This window comes from Thamnophis elegans, chromosome 8 (assembly GCF_009769535.1).
Source record: "Thamnophis elegans isolate rThaEle1 chromosome 8, rThaEle1.pri, whole genome shotgun sequence".
Taxonomy (NCBI): Eukaryota; Metazoa; Chordata; class Lepidosauria; order Squamata; family Colubridae; genus Thamnophis; species Thamnophis elegans.
Window position 1 is genome coordinate 43,678,329 of NC_045548.1, and position 15,204 is coordinate 43,693,532.

General features: G+C 39.2%; 1 long non-coding RNA gene across 3 annotated transcripts in view; it reads left to right on the plus strand.

Annotated features, from left to right (window-relative positions):
* LOC116512411 overlaps nucleotides 1-15,204 on the plus strand; it is a 163,097-nt gene that overhangs the window by 112,148 nt on the left and 35,745 nt on the right. For 2 of the 3 annotated variants that reach the window (XR_004255881.1, XR_004255880.1), the window contains exon 3: nucleotides 10,771-10,854. This is a non-coding gene — a long non-coding RNA (uncharacterized LOC116512411). Of the gene's footprint in view, nucleotides 1-10,770; nucleotides 10,855-12,636; nucleotides 14,283-15,204 lie in introns of those variants that run through there. The other variant, XR_004255882.1, reaches the window with a different exon arrangement.

A 15,204-nucleotide genomic window follows, 5' to 3' on the forward strand; every position in this document is an offset into this window, starting at 1 on the left:
ATTCTGTGAATATGTAATCAGAATGAAATCCTTCTGAGTTCAGTGTTATGCATGTATAAGAACATATTTTCCTCATGAGATGCTCATATCAGGTATGCCAATGTTAGCCCCGGGGTTTCATTTATTTATTACATGCATCTTGTTCGTCTTCCAATAATTTGAGATACTTTGCATGATTCTCTAACTGCTACTCAGGTGCACATGAATACAAAACTATTATTTTATCTTCCCAGGGATTATGGTTGGCAAACTATACTGAAATAAAAAGTGGTTTTAAATAAATGTGACATATAGCCATAAACTATGGTTTACTTATTTAATAGTTGGATCATCTAACATATTGAGCCAAACCCTAATAGACCAAATTATGGTTAGTACAAAGTATAATTCAGCCAATGACTGTGCAAGTTCATATCCAATGGCATTTAAATATCCATTGGGATGTTAATTAAAGTCTCTCAGCGTCTTAGTCCAACACTCTAACTGGTACACAACATTGGCTCTTTTCTCATTGCTAATCAGTAGTCATAAATGAAGAAAACAAAACATGTGACTCTCTTTCTTAGCATACACTATAGACAGTGATGTGCGGTGAGGTTTATGGCTGGTGAGGCATTGACACAGTGGTGGGTTTCAAAATATTTTAGAGCCTCTTCTGTAGGTGTGGCCTGCTTTGTGGGAGTGGCTTCCCGGCCAGGTGACTGGGTGGGAGTGGCTTGCCGGCCAGGTGACTGGATGGGGTGGAAAATGTGGTGAAACTCACTTAACAACACTCTTGCTTAGCAACCAAAATTTTGGGTTTTTTTCTTCTCTTTCTTTCTTTCTTTCTTTCTTTCTTTCCTTCCTTCTTCCTTCCTTCCTTCCTCATTTCCTCTTTCTTCCTTTCCTTTCATCCTTTCTTTTTCTTTCCTTCCTTCCTTCTTTCCTTCTTGTGTCTCTCTCCCCAAATTATTTTCTTTCTCTTCCTTCCTTCTTTCTTATCTCTCTCTCTCCAACTTTATTTCTTTCTTATTATTTCATTCTCTCTCTCTTTCTTTCTCTCTCTCTCTCACACACACACACACCATTTGCATCATGTCTTCCAGACTGCCACTGACAGCTCTCAAAGAGAAGGAAGGACTCCTGCCTTGGGAAGGGTTTGGACTAGATTACATCCATGTTCCCTTATAGCTCCTAGGTCTACTCTACACACATATGTTCTGCTCTCTGCCAGTTGAAACTGTTTTGCATTTGTGTGTGAGGGGATGTTGTTAGAAACCACCTTAAGTATTCTGAACAGGTAGGACAGTGTAAATAAAAATGAATAAATAATAATTATTATTTACTATTTTATCCTACAAGTTAAAAACATATTTTGGTATTGTTTAAGTGGTGAAAATGATGAATAGTTTTAAATAAATGAATAAATTACTTTTTAAAAGGCGGGTTTCAGTGAAATTCACACACATAATATTTAGGCTCACCAATGAAATTGGGAATGAGAGTCTGTGGGTCTACATCTCACGATGTTCTTTCCCCGCCTCGGTTCTGCGAGTGAGAGGTGCTGCAGCACCTCAACGGCAGCAGGGGAGTCGGGTTGCTGCCCGCTGAGCAGTGCAACCCATGGCTAGCCCAGGAGCAGTAGCCGCCACCGCCGCCACTGCTCACTAACACTCAGGCTGGTTCCTGGGCGCCGGGCGAGCATGCAGAGTGGATGTGGCGACAGTGACAGCAGCCAAGCAGGGAAAACGCTTTGCCAAAATGTGATATCTGACATATCTTACCATCACATCGTAGAGAATAGTAAGCTGCAATAAAGCATGTCCTATATATCTCCCCAGCTATCCATGCTGATGTTTGCTGTGCTTAATAATCCTTCTGTTTTCCCAGTCTAAGGTAGATTTGGTTTTGCTCATTTTATCATATGCTCATATAGTTGGGGGTGGAGGTGGAAAAGAACAGCCGTAGTGGCTTCATTTCTACTTGGCTTCTCTGCAATTTCAATGTAATCTTGGGACAGAAAACTGATTAATTAACCCCATGGTCAAAAGTCCCCTTGATACAACTAACTAAGGGGATTGTTTTAACCCTATGAAAACTATGTCTGCTTAGGATAAATCTTATCTGTCCAGGGTCTAAATGGATGAACAGATTCCTTTTGGAATCGACTCTTCCCACTGGCCAATCAAGCCAGTTACATGGACAATAGCTTAGAGTTGCATCCAAGAGATTGCAGGTGGGAATTTATTTCTCTTCTTCTTCATTCTGTCTGCAATCACCTGGGATCTCCTAATCTGGGATATGAGAACGCTTTGGGAACACTTTGGTGGGCACTGATAGAAGGAAGGAATGAAGGAGGCTGCTGGGCAGACTCATTTGCCTCGTCTAGGTTATCTTGTTTCGTGAGGCAGATGGAGAACAAAAGGAGATAGCCGAGGCAAATGAACCTGCCCTACAGCCTCCTTCATTCACACATGTTCGAGCAATGGGGGTGGGATTTCTGAAGGCATGCAAAATGTGCCGCCGCCCAAACATGTGAATGAAGGAGGCTGCAGGGCAGGCTCATTTGCCTCGGCTAGGCTATCTCCTTTCGTAAGGCAGATGGAGAAGGCAGCATTGGCAGCGGCGTGTTGCTGGGCAGCGGGCAGGGAGGAGGAGGGCACAGCACTGCCGCCCTTGCCCTTGGGGCTCTTCTTGTGGGACATGCTGGCTGGCACTGTTTTGGGGCGCTCCAGCCACTGGCTGCTCCATGCGCAGCCTGGTCCCCAGCGCCACACTCAGTCTTTTTTTGGGGGGAGAAATCCCCAGAACCAGATTGCCCATCACCCTGAAGAGGTCTGCGTGGGGCTGCAGTGGCTGCAAAGCACAGCATGAGAGGAAGAAGTCCCTGAACCCAGGGGACAATGCAGCTCCAGCAGCCCTCACTAAGGTTTCCCTCTTCCTCCGCCCAGCCCTCCTTTGCTTAGGCTTCTTTGTCAAGAAGCAGCTTTTGGGGCTAATGGGAGAGGAGAGTGTGAAGGTTCTCGGCACTCTAGGAAGCCACGAAAGAGGCTGGGAACCCACACCTCCACCATCAGTAATCCAGAATGAGTCACGCTCTGTGGCTGTCACTTACCCTGCTGCCGCTGAGTTACAGGAAGAAGGAGCACCCTCTACTATGAGGCAGGAGAACTGCTTTCCTCACCTAGTCTGAATTTTTAGGTGTTTTATGATCGCTCAGTACAAGAAACACGTTCCACACATAGTGATCATGAAACACCTAAAAAGTCAGATTAAGTGAGGCATGCAGTTCTCCTGCCTCATAGTAGAGGTCACTTTTTAAGAGCCTTTTTTTTAACAGCTAAGCAGTCTCATCAGCAGCTAGTTCAGCCTCACCTCAGCTGTCGCCTGAGAGGCTGAGCTGGCTAAAGCCTCACCGCAAGCTCTTGCCTGACTAGTTCAACGGTAAATTTATTTTTTCCTTTTATGTTTTTTTTCTTTTCATGATGAGAGGTGAGGCTGTGCCCCACTTGCCTCATCTGACTGCACGTCACTGACTATAGAATAAGTTTAATAATTAAACATGCAACTTTCCTTCTAAATATAAAAGTATACACTATTTGGCATCCACAGAATATAAACAAAATTCAATTTAATATAAGTATTCATTTGTTTATTTAAAACATTTAGGTACAACCTTCTTCCAATAAATTATAGGTCAAAGAAATGTAAATATAGTACAGAATATCTGAATATACCGTAAACCATAACTAATTATAGCAGAGGTGCAATTAAAATATATAGCAAATCAAACTGAAATGTCAGGAGAATATAAATATTTTAGCTTACTGTTTAAAAGAAGGTAAAGTAGATTACATGATCACCTTTTTAGAGGCAATTTCTACAGTCATCTTGTTGTTGCATAACTGTGTACCTTTAAATGTACATTTCAAAATCTTGGCAATTTTTATATGAAAAGAAATTTCAAGTTTTGGACCAAAAACCAAGGTTCGACACCTTGAAATTGGACTTAGTACCAGTATAGTTTTTTTAAATAATTTTGAATCAAGAAACCAAGTTATATAAAAGTTTGAATACACCTTGTGCAATAGGAAACTTCCATGTTGTTGTCATCAAGGGAAGCCTTAGGAAGTACATAAATGTAATCCAACAACAGATTATCAGAGAATGAGCCACTCTAACCAGACGATCCCTTTCCAGGAATGGTTGCCAAAAGAAGGCACTGTGTGACCCAAGGCCATCTGGGTATAGGCTAAATTTGCATCAGAATAACAGAGTTGAAAGGAACCTTGTAGGTCTTCTAGTCCAACCCCCTGCTCAAGCAGCAGACACTATACCATTTCAGGTAAGGGGCTGTCCAGTCTTTTCTTAAAAGCTTTTAGTGATGGAGCATCCACAACTTTTGAAGGCAAGCTGTTTCACAGGTTAATTATTCTCAGTGTTAAGAAAATTCTCCTTAGTTCTAGATTGCTTCTTTCCTTAATTAGTTTCATTGTCTTGCCTTCTGGTGCTTTGTAAAGTAATTTGAGCCTCTCTTCTTTGTGGCAGCACTTCAAATATTAGAAGACTGCTATTATGTGACCCTACTACTTCTTTTCACTAGGCTAGACAAACTCAATTCCTGCAACCTTTCTTCATATGTTTTGGCCTCCAATCTCCTACTAATACTTCATGTGATCTTGATTCTATCACTCTGCTAATGCAACCTAGGATTGTATTGGCTTTTTTGGCTACTGCCACACACTACTGCCTCATATTTAAGTGACTGTCCACTAGGACTTCAGGTTCTCTCTCACAGTTACTGCTATTGAGCCAGGTTTCACTAATCTGTTCCTGTACATTTGGTTTTTCTTACCTAACTATAAAACCTTACTTTTCTCTACATTGAATTTCATTTTGTTAGATAGCTCCCAGTGTTCATGTCTGTCAAGATCCATGTGGCTCTTGAGCCTATCTTCTGGAGTGTTGGCTATTACTGCCAGTTTAGTATCATCTGCAAATTTAATGAATCCCCCTTCTATTCCTTCATCTAAATTGTTTATGATGATGATGTTGAAGAGTACTGGGCCTAAAACGTAACCTTGGGATACCTCACTATTAACTTCCTTCCATGTAGATAATTCGATTGAGGACTACATGTTGAGTTTTGTCATATTAATATGATCCCACAATTTCAGAAGGAGAACAATCATGCAGATTATCTAGAACAGATCCTTGCAACAAAGATATAGGATGGTAGATTAGTTAGATGATGATAGATGGATAGATGGATATAGATAGATAGATAGATAGATAGATAGATAGATAGATAGATAGATAGATAGATGGATGGATGGATGGATGGATGGATGGATGGATGGATGGATGGGTGGGTGGGTGGGTGGGTGGGTGGGTGGGTGGGTGGGTGGGCGGGCAGGCAGGCAGGCAGGCAGGCAGGCATTCTGGAATTGTCTTTATGTGGCATGTGTGGGCAATACTGTCTATATTAAAGAGGAAGGTTCTACAGTTGGAAAACCAGCAGGAAGCAAGATTTAAGAGAGAAATCTGCTAAATGAACTGGCTGGTAGAAAGGACTGCAGTTTTTGGAGAACAGAGCAGATGTCAGGGAGCACAGCTGGTCAAACATACTGGAATCCAAGAAACAAAAAAATATTTTCCTTTCTGTTTTTTTCTCTCTAGGTAGAAGTGAGTTCAGAAGTGACCAAAAGAAGCTGTGCAAAGTAAAACAGGTTAAGACACTGTAAAAAGTTCCATTTGAAAGTGTTAGTATAGAATTGTGTGTGTGTGTGTGTGTGTGTGTGTGTACACACACACACAATCACTGTGATAGAAAAGAACTGTGTGTGCACATCTGGAAAGTTACCATCTCTTTTTCTTAACCTCCAACAGAGAAAAGAACAAACATTCTTTCTGTGTATAGATAACTTTTATTTTGATAAAGAGGCACTAGATGAATCTAATAAAAGTGCTGGATCCTCTATATTTAAGTGTATTTTACAACAAAATGTCACCCCTCTTTAGCAAACAATTAGGACAGGCCACATGGAACTTCAAAAACAGACTGTCTGAAAATCCTTTTCTTTGGATGCATGTTTCAAACAGGCATCCAAACAACCAGACAAGCTGTCTCTGTTGACATCTGTTCCCTCTTCAATACACGAATTATTCTCTTGGGTAATTCTATCATCAGCTGCTTTAGTATTGATGCCATCTTATGCATTATCTACTCCAATATTTCTTCCATCATCAGCACAACTAATTTTTTGGGAAAAGCCCATAAGGAGGGGAAATAGAAGAATCTGCCAGTTCTCAATTTCCTGTCATGCTGTTGGTGTTACCAAGAAATGCATTCACAGATACAGTTGAGAAAGGCATAAAGTGGCAATGCTGAATGAATTCATCCTTTGCTCATTGTTAATGTGTGCAGACCATTGATTGTCTTTTGGAGTTACATGCATCTCAAGAAGTACTTGTCTTTCAGATTTGAAATTTTACCAATTTTATCATACAGTACTTGGCTCAAATTGTGTACCAAGTATATCAAATTTTGCATTTTGAGAAAAAAAAATACATTTGGAAATTCATATAATTAGATAAAATGTATTTATATATGTATATTTTGAAAGAAAATATATTCAAAAATAAGCAAATCACAATAGGTGTGTGTGTGTCTTAAAAATGAATATAATGAAAATAGCATGGAATGTATTTATAAATGAATCTATGGATCATAAATATGCTGATCTATATACACTTCATCTGAAGATAATTTTCCACCTGGTAGTGAACCAGTTGGATTGCCTTCTCAAATATATCTCAACTACTAGTCTTATTCTGCATTAATACCATTATTTCCTAGAAGACCAAAGTAAATCACTGAGTTTGAAATTTTAATATTAAGAATAAAATCTGCCTACATTGTTTGATATGACATCTCTAATCTTTTCCATAATCACTATGGAAGATATGATCATAGGAATCTAGAGCATGGACCAAGGCTAGGGATTGTTGGGGCGGGGGGCAATTGTGATCTTTGTACTTGTATCTGCCAATTGGGGCATTAAATACTAGGTTTTGCATTGTCCCAGGGGTCGGCAACATTAAATACTCAAAGACCCACAAAGGTCCTAACCAGAAGCCTCGCGGAAGTCCAGTTCCCCCACCATAGAATCTCCTCCTAGCATGGCGTACTTTTTCCTCAACCTGTCCTAACTGAAAGCCCTATCAATTGTGGAGCCAATCAGTGACAGGGAGTTGCAACAGAGGGATAAAAGAGCCACATGCAGCTCCAGAACTGTGGGTTGGAGACCCCTGTACTATCTCAATGTTCATTTCTTCATGTTATGCCATCATGATTTGTACCAAAAGTGATTAAAAATTCACTTAAGGTTCAAGGTTCAAGGTTCATTTTATTTATATGCCGCCCTATTCCCGGCGGGACTCAAGGCGACGCACAAACCTAAGGAGGGGAAGGGAAACACAAAAACTACAACAAAAAGTACAGGGCATTTAAAACAACCAACAGCCACACGATTCGAGAGGGGAAGGGAACTCATCGACCTCGGCCTGCCGACACAGCCAGGTTTTAACGGCTTTTTGGAAGGCCTGGAGAGAGGTGAGGGTCCGAATCTCTGCGGGGAGCTCGTTCCAAAGGGCCGGAGCCGCCACAGAGAAGGCCCTCCCCCGGGTAGTGACCAGATGACATTGGCTAGTAGACGGAACCTGGAGGAGGCCTAATCTGTGTGATCTAATGGGTCTTTGGGAGGTAATTGGCAGCAGGCGGTCTCTCAACTTAGTAAAGAGCTCATAAGGGTCATTTCTGGAAAGAGACAATATCTCACTTACAGCCCCTGAAATACTCTTTTGTTTCCAGATAAGGTACAAGCATTGGTTATTAGTTTCAAAGTTCTATGTATCACAAGTTCAGGTGACTTGGAAGAATGCTTTCTGCTGCATGACCCCTCCATTGTACATTAAGCCCATCTGAGAGGATCCACCTGCAATTGCTGTGGCCTTGTCTTGCAAGGATTTAGGGCCATTGTCTTTGTAACTATTTCAGTTCTCTAGAACATGATCTTTGCTCAGTTGATGTGACTGATCTTTTTGTCCAGCATTTTAAAAGACTTTATCACATCTATTTGGACAGATTCTTAAGTCACGATTATCTTTTTCTTTTAATATCTAGTATTTTAATCTGGAGAAAAGGAAAGAGGATTGAGAGGATAGATGGGGAACTCATCAAATTTGCAGATGACACCAACCTGGCAGGAACAGCCAACACTCCAGAAGATAGGCTTAAGATATAGAAGGATCTTGACAGATTTGAACATTGGACACTATCTAACAAAATAAAATTCAGTGGTGAAAAAATAAGGTTCCACATTTAGGCAAGAAAAACCAAATGTTCAGGTATAGAATAGGTGGCATCTGGCTCAATAGTAGTAACTGTGAGTGGAGATCTTGGAGTCCTAGTGAACAGTCACTTAAATATGAGCCAGCAGTGTGCTGCAGCTGCCAAAAGAGCCAACACAGTTCTAGTTCTAATTTTAGGCTGTATTAACAGAGGAGTAGAATCAAGATCATGTGAAGTGAAAATACCACTTTATAATGCCTTGATAAGGCCACACTTGGAATACTGCATCCAATTTTGGTCACAATAATGTAAAAAAAAATGTTGAGACTCTAGAAAGAGTGCAGAGAAGAGCAATAAAGATCATTAGGGGACTGGAGGGTAAAACACATAAAAAACAGTTGATGGAATTTAGTATGTCTAGTCTAATGAAAAGAAGGAGTAGGGGAGACCTGATAGCAGTGTTCCACTATTTCAGGGGTTGCCACAAAGAAGAGGGAGTCAAGCTATTTTCCAAAGCACCTGAGGGCAGGACAAGAAGCAATGAATGGAAGGTAATCAAGGAGAGAAGCAACCTAGAACTAAGGAGAAATTTCTTGACAGTTAGAACAATTAATCAATGGAACTTAACATCCAGAAGTTGTGAGTGCTCCAACACTGTAAAATTGGACAGCCATTTGTCTGAAATAGTGTAGGGCTTTTGGCCTGAGCAGGGGGTTGGACTAGAAGACCTCGAAGGTCCCTTCCAACTCTGTTATTCTGTTATTATTCTATGTATTTATCTAATGTTATAGTCGCAAACAAGTGATTCTAGACAGCATACAACAAAGCTAAAGCAATAAATATCTAAAACTTTTATCATTAATAATTACATGTAATCCTCAAGTTATGACCACAATTGAGGCCAAAATTTATATTACTAAGTCAAACATTGTTAAGTGAGTTGTACCCCATTTTATGACCTTTCCTACCACGTTTGTTAACTGAATCACTGCAGTTGTTAAATTATTCATATGCTTGGAACGTGAATCTGGCTTCCCCATTGATTTTGCTTGTCAGAAGTCCACAAATGGGGATCACTTCACCTTGGGACATTGCAACCATCATAAATATGAACAGTTGCCAAGCATCTGAATTTTGATCATATGACCGTGGGGATCATATGACCCGCCTGGCCCTGCCAGGCTCCAATTTTGGCCATGATGGCCTCCTGCAGCCCTTTTGCCAGTGAAAATGGAGTTTGGGGAGGCTCACCCAGGCAGGTCCATGGGCCACATCTAAGGACCTTGCGGGCTTTAAGTTTGACACCCCTCATGTAACACATCATTTCTGCTGGATGTGATGGATTGGCAAATGAAATAAGTATATTAAATTAAGGAGCAAGTCAAATTATTTGTCTCCTGTATTTTCAATGGACAACAAAACTACTGTGCTATTGTATTGCAGAATGTGTTATTGTAAACTGTACAGCAGTTATCACAGGCATGGTATTTCTGTCATTTGCCAATGGTTTTAATCATGCTGCTAAATAACAGAGCTAACTTTAAAAGAAAAATGACCAGGGGGTTATTGCATTGATTCTGATGTATTTCAGCAAATATTAGCTAAAAACAAATCTCAGCACTCATCTGTCTCTACAAACATTAGAATTCTTCAGAGGGAGCACAGTGTTATAGGCAACAAAATATTAGTGGACTTCCTTTCTACATTCTGGAAGTCACTAATGAGGTTTATTCACTGAGGGGTAATGATGCTCATGGGTAATGTATGCGACTGAACTCTTTACAGGATAGCCTAGATGCAAAATTGTATTTTCATGTCACGAAACTAGCTTTGGATTGGCTCTAAATAAGAGGGTAATTGAGGTTTTGAAGTCATGACATGGCTGCAAAAAGTTTGGATGAAATTTTTAGAAGGAACAATGGTAGGTAAAAAGAATTTATAATTCCTTTATATATAATTTTCCTTTGAACAAAAGTATACCTAAAATGAATTTTGAAATGAAGGCTTCTACAATTTGATCCAAATTGACTAAGAATTATAAGGAGTTAAAATGTAGCAATTATGGAAGATACCAGATTGGAGAAATGCAAATTTAAAGAATAAAAAGGGGTTGAAAAACACAATATTCTAGATATTAATGAAATATAGTTTTCAGCAATCTACCTGAGATAATCTGAACAATGTTGTTGAGCAATGTTAGGAGTAGTATTTCACGACTACTTGAAAGGATACAGGATGCCCATCTTGATTTATAAATTTGTTTAGTGGCCAGCAATCTGCTGAACTCTTTACAAAGTGATTAGTTGGCATTGTCTTAGAGTCCAATAATCCTTTTTTATGCTTTAATTCTCATTATTAGCCCACAGTAAAGATAGGTTAAAGTTAGCTTTATATGTTTCAATTTTAAAATACTGGTTTGCTTCTTCCCCCAATACTAGGACCACGGTATTTCATGAGGTTAGGACGCTCGGCTGAAGAGCCGCAGGTTCATGTTCGAGACCCAGTTGTTGCCATGGGATGAGGTAAGCTCCCATCACACGCTCCAGCTCTTGCCAAACCAGCAGTTTGAAAACTGGTGACTACAAGTAGATAAATTTGTACCATTTGAGGGGCAACTTAAAGGGGATATGAAAGGAACCTCCAGCTGGTCAACCCCTGGGCAACACTAATGTCACTATTCAATCCTTTCAACCGAGAAGCACTTTGGCACTATTAACACAATTGTAATATTAGTCCCCCCCAACACTATTTAATGCCAACCATCATACTTCACTAATGATATGGTAGTTGACAGGATCAAGGAGTGAGGTCTTCCCTGTTGCTATTGATTACTTTAAGCTATTGGAGGCACTCCTAAAGTGCCCTGCATGGAGCTGCAGGAATGATTAAATATTTATTTTGTTTGTTAAATTTATTTGCCATCAGTATTGCCTTGGGACTACGCTACATGGCTTACAATAATAAATTAAACAATGAAAAAAGAACACAATGAAAATATATTTAAATGCTTACCAAAAAGATGGATGGATGGAGAGCAGAGAGCATGGAGGGGAGGTGGAGTCCACCATCAGCAGCCAGCCCCCTCCAACATGGAACTCCCTCTTTGGTCCCAAGCAAACTGGCAGAGCCAGGACTTTATTCCCTTGCAGAAAGATAGGGTGGACCCTGCAGCAGAGAAGGCTCTTCTTTTGGATCCCAGTAGTCAGATATCTTGGACCAACAGGTTCCAAAATAGGCCCTCTCTGCTGGCATGAGTAGGATGGGCTTTTCCTAGAGGTCAAGGAGATTCATCAGGTAAATAGCTGTCTTCTGCAGGTAATTTAGTCATCTGGCCAGGTCACCTCTGAATAGCACTTTCCAAAGTGGTGCTCAAGTTTTACTTAGGCTCTTAAAAACATGCTATAGGTTCAACACTCTGTTGAGAGGGCACAAGTCCTGTGCTACACAGAAGGCAAGTATAAATCAAAAAAATCACAGAAAATCACAAATTTTCCCTTCTACATATCAGAAGATACTGTCATGCATTTATACTTTATTTCTTCTTTAGAAGAGTACTAAAGACAGTTGACGTGTCACTGGCCTAGAACGCTTCCATATTTTTTAGTCTGTGAGCTGGACAATCTGATAAGCAGCTAAGCCACTCATTCTAAGCATCCAGCTACACTTGCCCATCACTATCCCATCATACATTAAGGAGCATTAAGGAGCTTTTTCTGCCAAAAGGTGATATTTTGGAGGGGAAAGCCAGAAGAATCCACAAATTGCTATCCTAGTATTAAAATAGTAAGTACATCACCTCATTGAGATGGAATAGAAAACTACCCACTTATGTGTTTTGCTGGTTCAAGGTCTCAAGGAAAGGACTTTATGGCAACCATCTAGCCTTATGTTTCTTATATTGTAGATTGCATTTTTTTTCTTTTTTAAATTCAACAAAGAGGAAAAAGGCAGAAATGGGAAAATAAGAGAATTCTTCAACAACTTTTTAGGAGATTAGAAGAAAAAGATTGCTCAATTTTGGAAAGAGATCCAGAAACATGAAGTGCCCGTATTTTCTCAGAAACTCAGGAGAAATATTCCCTTTAATTATTTTCTTTGCAGCTTATGGTAGGATATACATATATACACACACAAAATGGCTGTGTCCAGGCTTAGCAAGAAGTAATTTGTTTGATTTTGTCTTAGCAACCACTTCATTTGTGATTTCCAAACCTCAGGTTATGATTAGCACAATGTGTAACTTCATAGAACCTTTGCTTCCATGATTTAACAGTCACAGCATTTTTCATTTGCACATTCAATAGGTGATCATCATCATCATCATCATCATCATCATCATCATCATCTAACCTACCAAATGTTTCCTTTAGAAATTTTACATTTAAAACAGGAGAGTAAAAGTGAAAGATTGAAATAAATAAGTGCAATTTGTATCTATTTCCCTAGAAGCAAAGGATTGTGTCACATTTACCTAAAGACTTAATATGTTTATTTTGCTTTTACATCTGTTGTTACATCTGTAACATATTGTTATGATAAAAAGAGTTCAATAAAAATATCATTTCTTAAAATTCAGCCTTAGAGAAAATAATTATCATATTATTGTGGATAACATATAGTTCTAGAGCAATAGTACTGAGAATGTTGCAGAGTTTGTAGCAAATAGAATGAATAATTGAAACTCCACAACTTTTATTCTCCATGTAGAGAGACAGACCAATATTTCATGTCATGTAAAATAATTCAGTGTATTTGCATAAAATGTGAATTATCTGTTACTGACCAATACAAAAACAACTATGAGGGCACTTTGATTTAAGTTGCAAAGAACATTCATAAATAATCTTGGAAAGCAAGATGTACCTACATTTAATCAGCACTTGTTAAAATTTTATTCCCTACAGTTATTCAACAGGATCCATGGTATAAGAGCATAATTACAAAAATCAGATTTGAGCTCATTTGACAACAGAAGGGTTTTTATGGTGACCTATCTCCAAATGTTCCTATTTGTAATTAAATGCAGCAATCAGCAGTAAGGATTCTGAAGCTGTTTTAGTAGTTCCGCTATTCTGCTTAACATGTGGCACCCGTAATAATTAAAATGATACTAACACATGCACAATTTTATGGCCCTTATGGTGCAACCCATTATGCCAAGTAAGGGCCTCTGTTTTCACAGCATACTGCACATGGTCTCATTACACCCACTTTTCTTTTCCTGTCTTCACACTAACAACTGTTAAAAGTGAATCAACACACGAAACGTACTCTAACAGCTCAGTGTTTATGATATGTGTGCTGTTAGTCAGTGAACAGGAAAATCTAAACATTTACTGTTTATGTAAAGAATAGTGCTAGTGTTCATGAATTGCTTAGGTCTGATTATTTTACTATCCAGATCCAATGTACCGGTGAGTTTTCTTACCACCTATCCTTCCCCTCCAGTTTTTACTTTTGAGTGCTAGCAGGCTGTTGCGAATTTGTAGAGCCTCAGTTCAACTTATCCCAAAAAGCCAATGTTTTCTGGATTAACGTGCTTTTTTTAAAAAAATGTGAATAATTTTGTAATTATGCAGCTACTCAAAGACCCCCACACTCATTTTACAGTCATCAATTCTGAATGGTTTCCAGTCTCTCTGGTCTGGGATACATTCCAAAGTCAGTCCCCCAGGTAGAACTTCAATGGATTGAACTAAATCTAGCCTCTGCATTTTCTATTATGGCTCTTTATGAACATTAGTTGAAACTTCAGATAAGCAGCATAACTACCCATCCTTTTTCATCTCCTTCACTACTGCCAATAACAACTTAACCCTAACAATTTCATACATTTTCTATATAATCTACACTTTAAATGAGACAAGCACTTTCTGTCAATCAAATGGAGTATTACACCAAAGTATCCCATCAGATAATAACGGTGTTTCGTTTAGGTTTTGCATTATGGAAGGAGGGAGGGAGGGAGGGAGGGAAGGAAGGAGAGCAGTGAGGGAGGGAGGGAAGGAAGGAGAGCAAGGAGGGAGGGAGGGAGGAAAGAAAGGAGGGAAGGAAGGAAGGGTTATGCTGAATTGTTTATGGAAAGATTTTACATTTATTGTTTTGTCATTAAAGGCCCACTAAAAGACAAAATATAAATTACAGCTCACTAAGAACAAGACAAAATATTGTTATCAGTATAAATAAGTTTTTTCTCAACTGGATCTTTCCTTCTAACTATTAATCTAACATAACATGATTGTAATGCCATTTTACTGATTTTGATGCTGTGAGCCCCTACATTTTGATCATGTAACATTTATTTGCTTGTTCACTAAGTCTTGAGATACATTTTCAGGGTAAGCTGTTATGCTGATACTTTTTCCCCAATGACATGCTCACCTGTCTTACACTGAGAGAAAGAAAGACTTCTAGCAACAACAGAGAATTAACTGTAAAGACTATAGAGCTGATTATGGACCACCCAATTTAATATCAACTGCATAGAAAGGAATGGATGGATCTGTTTCTTTCAGCCTCCACCTTTTATATCTCTTCCTGTTATGCAAGTCTTTTTTCAAAGCATGACATAATGAATCACAATTTGAAGGCATGACAACCAAAAAAAACCCAGAAAAAATCTTGTGGATAAATTCCCCCTTTTGTCATGCATTGTCTAAGAATAAAGCTACCTTTCTGGGCAACCAATTATAAATTGTGTTTGAGTATGAATGAGGGTTGACACTGATCCTTAAAAAAAATACCTTGAATAAAAAATGTATTGTTGTGATCAGCACCAGCGCTTGCTCACCCATGATCAAAAGCAAATAAGCCACTTTGTTTGTTTCTTCCTGCAAATGAATTAAATTAGACACCATTAAGGGAAGTAGCTG